Raw genomic sequence first — 6,939 nt, forward strand, 5'->3', positions numbered from 1 at the left:
TGTCAAACAAATTTATTAGGCTTTTATGAGGGTGTCAGCAACAACCTAGATAATGGAAATACGGTAGACATAGTGTTTGTGGATTTTGCTAAGGCTTTTGATATGGTGCCACATAAGAAGCTGATAAATAAAATGGAGGATTTGGGACTAAGGGTAAAATTTTGTAGGTGGGTATGAAGCTGCAGAATAGAGAACAGAGGGTGGTTGTTAATGGTGCAGTATCAAATATGATACCAGTACTAAGTGGAGTGCTAGGGCCCCTATTATTTAATATATTTATTGATGATATTGGGGTTGGTTCTATCTTTGCTGATGACACAAAACTTAACAGAGTAATTAGAACGATCAAGGATGTCTCCATGCTTCAGAGCGATCTTAAGAAACTAGATGAGTGGGCAAAAAAGTGGGGTACTTATGTATTATCTGGACTCCCATGTTAAATGCACCCCATTTTTTCATACCCCTACTATCCAACTACGCATGGAGTTTTTTTTATATAGTGTGGCAAGCCACCGTGCCCGAAGCATGGCGAGGGGACACGGTCTCATAAGAAAACCGGGAGCCCAGATATTACATAAGTACCAAAAGTGGAAAATGAGGTTCAATGTGGATAAATCAATGTAAGGTTATGCATCTTGGGAGACATAACCAGTGTGCTAGTTATAACCTAAGCGGGGTGGCAATGTGTATATCAGAAATGGAAAAAGATCTAGACGTCCAAATTGATAACAAACAGGAGTATAGGGCTCAGTGTCATGAAGCAACAAATAAGGCCAAAATGATACTAGCATGTATAAGAAGGGGTATGGAGACTGGGCACTCAAATGTAAATATGCTAATGTACAAACCATTGGTTAGACCAAACCTAGAATACGGAGTACAATTTTGGGCCCCGCAATATAAAAAGGACATAATAGAACTGGAAAAAGTCCAAAGAAGATCAACAAAGATAATAAAGTGGATGAAGAATTTAAGCTATGAAGACAGATTGAACAAATTGGGATAGTTTATGCTAGAGAAGAGACATTTAAGTGGAGTCATGCTTCACATGCAGTGGCATAACTATAGCCATGCAGCCCCCGCGGTGGCGGGGAGGCGCTGAGATGGTGTGGGCGCCGGGGGGGGGGCTATGGGGCTATAGCTAGCCACTGCTGTCTGCCCATGCCACCAGCGATTCTGTCTTGCGGGTCCCGGCTCTCCCGGCTCCTGCTGCTTATAAAAAAAAGTGACATTCGGAAAATGGCTGCCCCCATATGAAAGACAGTTTTTGAGGATGCTAGAGGAGGCGGTGGCCTACTCTAGCAACCTTAAAAACGGTCTGCAGTATGGGGGCAGCCGTTTTCCAAATGTCACTTTTTTTTATAAGCAGCAGGAGCCGGGAGAGTTGGGACCCTCAAGACAGATGTGGCAGGAGGTACCGGCCATACTGGGAGGGGGGGTTGTTAACCCTACTGGGGGGGTGGTGCTGGCAAATTTTTTGGCAGGGGGGCGCATAATTAATTGTTACCCCACTGTTCACATGTACAAATATATCAGAGGCCAATAAAAGAAACTGTCAGGCTCCCTTTTTCTGTAAGAAAGAACTCCAGGACACAAGGGCATGAGTTTAGATTGGAAGATTTAATTCCCCGAGAAGGAAAAAAATTACAGTCAGGGCTGTTACATTGTGGAACTTTCTTACTGCAGACATGGTGTTGGCAGATGGAGAGGTGGTGTCTGCAGATGGAGAGGTGGTGTCTGCAGATGGAGAGGTGGTGTCTGCAGATGGAGAGGTGGTGTCGGCACAATAAATATGTTTAAAACAAAGTTGGACATCTATTGGGTAAAAACCTCCAGGGGTAGAAACAATATCATAATCTGTCTTTAAAGATATCAGAATATACTACATATAATAAGGGATGAAGTTATTAGATCATACACGCTAACGTAGGTTGAACTCGATGGACGCATGTCTTTATTCAGCCTTACCAACTATGTAACTATGTAACTATATGCCTGCTTTGGGCGGTCACATGACAGAATAAAAGCGAGTCTAGGCTGACTTTTATTTGCGAAGGGAAAAAAATCAGTGCATGCTAGGGTGTTGGGGGGGGGGGGGAGCATTCGGCAGATGGCAATATATCCAACCAAGTGGGTGAGCTTACAGTGAGTTGGGAGCTAAAGGTGCCCACAGACGCTACAATTATCGAATGCGTTTTGTACTTTTTAAGCACAAATTGCATCTTATGTACAATTATTGGATGGTGTTTATGTTCCCTGGAGCCCGATATTGTATGTCTAAAAAAGTACGTGCTGCACGTACTTTTTAGACTACATCTGAAATTTAACATTACAAACATGGGTTCATCACATGTATCCAAGTGCACATCTCATAGCAAGCTGGAAGAAAAATTGTATAGAACCATTGTACAGTCAAAAACGCATAGCACAGTACAATTGTAGCGTCTATGGGCACCTTTAGTGTGATTTGAGCTATCCAATGTGTGCTATGCAATTTGAACTTTATACACTTTGGTATTTGAACTACTGTATTGTACATAAGATTTGAACTACGTAAGATTTGGACTAGACTACAGTACCTAACAATTATGGATAGGCCTAAATCTCCATTGACCATGACTTAGCAAGACAATTTCCATGGTGACAAAGTTTTTTCCTATTCCACACAAAGGAAACAAACATTGACTAATCCTTAAGGAAAAAAAAATTAATACAGCAACAGGTAATGTTTAAAACAGAACTTATTGTCTTTCTTAAATATTTACTTTAATTGAGTTAACCCCTTCAGTGGTGGGGGTTTTTTTTGGGAGCGCTCCCCACTGGGCGAGTTTTTTATGGGGAAAAACCCACCACTACCTCCCTGGGTCCGAGCAGCGCCGCTGAACTGTCAATCAGCGGCTGCCCGGACCTGCGCCCCCCACGCCGTGTACCTGTCCCCGGCAGCCAGCTTGTCATAAACCGATGCCGGGGACTTCAATAAGAAACCCGGAGGGGGGGAGGAGGGAGGAGACGGCGCCGCAGAGGGGAGGGAGCCGTGCAGTGCGACGCTGCCTGAGATCAGTGAGTGAACTCATCAGCGCTGCCCGGCTCCAAACAGTGGCAATCCCGAGAATTTTCCAGGCTTGCCAGACTGGGCACTGAGGCACAGCCCGGAAAATTCTCGGGATTGCCACTGAAGGGGTTAATAATAAGTCCGAACCATGACAAACAGAGGAGGCCTACAGGAACTTTTCACAGCAAAAGGTAATTTGCCTATTGATAAACTGCACTTAAGGCTAAACTTTATACAGTTTAACTAAGTTAGCAAAAGTTGAGAAGCACAAAAGAAAAAAGTTAACTTATAACAACTTTGCGGACTCTTGGGTTTCCATGAACTTTTCTGTAATATGGAATTAATTAAACCATAGAGACTTGTGCAAAGATAAGAATTACGTACAGTGCTTATAAAAGTCCTTAAATAGTTCTAATGTGAATCGGCCATTTCCTAATGAGTGCCAAGGCCGCTGCTCCTGTCAGGTACGTTTTCTAAGCTTTTATTTTATTTATTTATTATTTAGTTGAAATGTTCTTTCTTATCAATTAATATTTTACCAGCATATCATTATATTTGTTTCCCTTACACAGCTATTACTAACCTGCAAAAATCATAATATCTGTAAATGAAAACAATCATTAGCGTACGTGATAAAATGTAGTTACATATTGGAAAAATGCGAGAAAATGATTGATTTATTGACAGTCAGCTCATTAATATTACATTGTGCAGTTATGTTATTAGCCAAAACAGGCAATGGGTGAGATTTAATAGGATGAGAGATTCAGAAAGTGAGAGATTTGGTAAGAAATCTAAAGTTTTTTTTTTTTTTTTTTTTTTTTTTTAAGCGGCAACCATTTACACTGCAAAATCAAACTGGTTATGCAGTGTAAATGATTACCGCTTTAAAAAATCTGGAGATTTCTTACCAAATCTCTCACTTTCTGAATCTCTCATCCTATTAAATCTCACACAATTTGTCACAATTATTGTTCATGATCCAGCCCTAAATATAGAATATTTTAAATATTGTAAATATTATTTCGTATAACAATATACTTGCTTATACCGTGCAGAAATAAATCATACCACTTCATTATTATGCATTTTTTTTTAGTTATTTCACATTTTACTGCAGTTCTAATTTATTTTATAAATCCCCTTTTTCACATAGTGTAAAACATTTTTTTATTTTTTTTATTATTGAAACACTTAAAGGGGCCCTGACTAAATAACACAGTAATCTTTATAAAGTAACAACTCTGTTTACAATGACTCAAAACAAGGCTTACCTCAATATAATACTTTAATATAATAATGTTAAATACAGTGATAGAAATAGTGCCACTTTGAACATCTACTAAAGCAACCTAAATATTACAGCATTTCACAAAACATAACTCCTGTAGTTCAATGTAGTAATATATGTAAAGTAAAAACTGCATCACAGATAAACAGTTTCAAAATATTACTGATCACAACTTATAATAGTTATTTGCAGAGAGTTAGATTTGGGTGGGGTGTGTTAAAACTCAAATCTAAATTGCAGTGTAAAATTAAAGCACCAGTATTTATTCTGCACAGAAACAAAATATCTCACCCACATCTAACTCTCTCTTCTTTTTTAAATACTGTATATATATCTTTTTTTTAAAGAATCAGGTGCACACAAATCTTTCCATTTGCTTGGTTTCCTAATTTTTCAGTTCGTTTGATGCAATGATTGTAGCAATTTCTATTGATTATTTTCCCTTAATTATTACAATATTGTTTTGCAAATACCATGTGAGTTTTTGTATATACCAACATGTAATGGGCAGAGATTCAAATGTTTAAACTTTAAATAAAAGTTGTGTTTTAGGGTTAAAAAGTCATACTATAGGCTAGATGTAGATTAAACAACTCACAGGGCCGTGGGCTAGATTCTGGTCTGGGGCCCCCACTTATTATGTTCATACAATGAATATCTTTCCTGGAAAAAGTGAAACTGAAATTGGTCAAAAAAATTGTACAGTGTGTATGCACCATACACACTGTACAATTTTTTTTGACCAATTTGGTTGAAAGACATTTCCATTGAAATCCTAGACGAAAGATTTTGACGAAAGATATTGACGACAGACGAAAGACGAAAGATCTAGCTACTGTTTATAGGCTCTTTTTGAAAGATATCCAAATTGAGCTGCATGCGCAGTTGACAAACAATCTTGATGAACAACTGGTGGGTATGCGCATCATCCTTTGTCATTCGTCTGTCGTCAATATCTCCATCTTTTGTCCAGGACACTGGGTTCAATGGCAATGTCTTTCAACCAAATTGGTGCAAAAAATTGTACAGTGTGTATGCACCTTTGCAAAGAAATTGCTCCCACTTCAGATGCAAAATATAAAATGCAAAAGCAAGCTATTCCATAAAGAAAGAAAATTAACAATGGTGCTAATTCAGATGTGGTTGAAATATCTATTGCTACGGTTTCCTTGGAAGTGCAGTGATACAGTAGCCGGCCCGTGTACTGTATGTACATGCAGCAAGAGGAGTCAGTTACATGTAGACGCATCCTGTTGCAGTAGTGGTCCGATCTGCTTCCTAGGGCACAACATCGGATTACTGAGACACCATGGGGTGGCTTATTGAGATTCTTACAATGTTGTCAAAGCTTCAGGATCAACACAGTCGGTGTCAACATGTTCAATATTTACATTATGAGAATGTCAATAATCTTATGTTGACATAATGAATTTTAATATTGTGAATGTCTAACAAATGTACTGAGCCCCTGAAGGAGGAAGCGTAAAACTTAGCATTCTGTGTAAGTAAAGACATTATGCCGAGTGTAATGACACCTGGGTTCCGACTGTACTCCATCATTTTTATAAGGGGGCAATCACTTACAAGGAAAAAAAACATGCCTTATAAGTGATCGCATCTATAATAAAAGTCCAAGTTCGTCCGGTATCTGCCATTGCCACTAAACTCCGAGGGCATTACCTCCGACCCATTGTCTCACAAATCATATTATTCCACACTATTGTTAATGTTAAAGAAACTGTCAATCATATAAAAGTGTAAGAATTCACTTCCCTGATATTGTTTCACTGACTAAAAGGTGAGAAATAAACAACATGTTTTCTATAGCGAGTCACATTTTATTTCTTAATGCCACCTTTGTAACCGTACCTACTGTACATACATTTCTTCGTGCTGAATTTGAATTGTGTGCATTTAGTTGGACATGGACCCTCGACTCTGACCTGTCCTTTGTTCCCCACATTCAATCTGTCTCCAAATCCTGTTACATGCATCTAAAAAACATATCCAAAATACGACCGTATCTCACACAAGACACTACTAAATCTCTTATCCATGCACTCATTGTATCCCACATTGATTATTGCAATAGTCTCCTAACTGGTCTTCCCAAGAACAGACTCTCACCACTACAATCCATTGTAAATGCTGCTGCTAGGCTGATCTTCCTTGCAAGACCTTAATCGTCTGCTGATCCGCTCTGCCAGTCCCTCCATTGGTTGCCTGTATATTACCGTATTCAATATAAAACACTTCTACTTGCATATAAAGCTATTAACCATACTGCACCAGCATATATCTCTGCACTTATCACAAAATATCTCCCATCTCGACCACTCCGCTCTGCACAAGATTTGCGTCTCTCTTCTGCACGGATCACTAGCTCCCATTCACTATTACAGGACTTTCATCGGGCTGCTCCAATCCTATGGAATGCCCTTTCACGCACAATAAGACTCTCCGCTAGCCTCCAAAGGTTCAAGCGTTCCCTGAAAACTCACCTCTTCAGGCAAGCCTATCATATATCATATTTCTACACGCATAACCCTCTGAGGCACTTATGTATTATATAGCTTCCCTCCTGGACTTGTAACTT

This window comes from Crinia signifera, chromosome 7 (genome assembly GCF_055691185.1).
Source record: "Crinia signifera chromosome 7, ASM5569118v1, whole genome shotgun sequence".
Classification (NCBI taxonomy): Eukaryota; Metazoa; Chordata; class Amphibia; order Anura; family Myobatrachidae; genus Crinia; species Crinia signifera.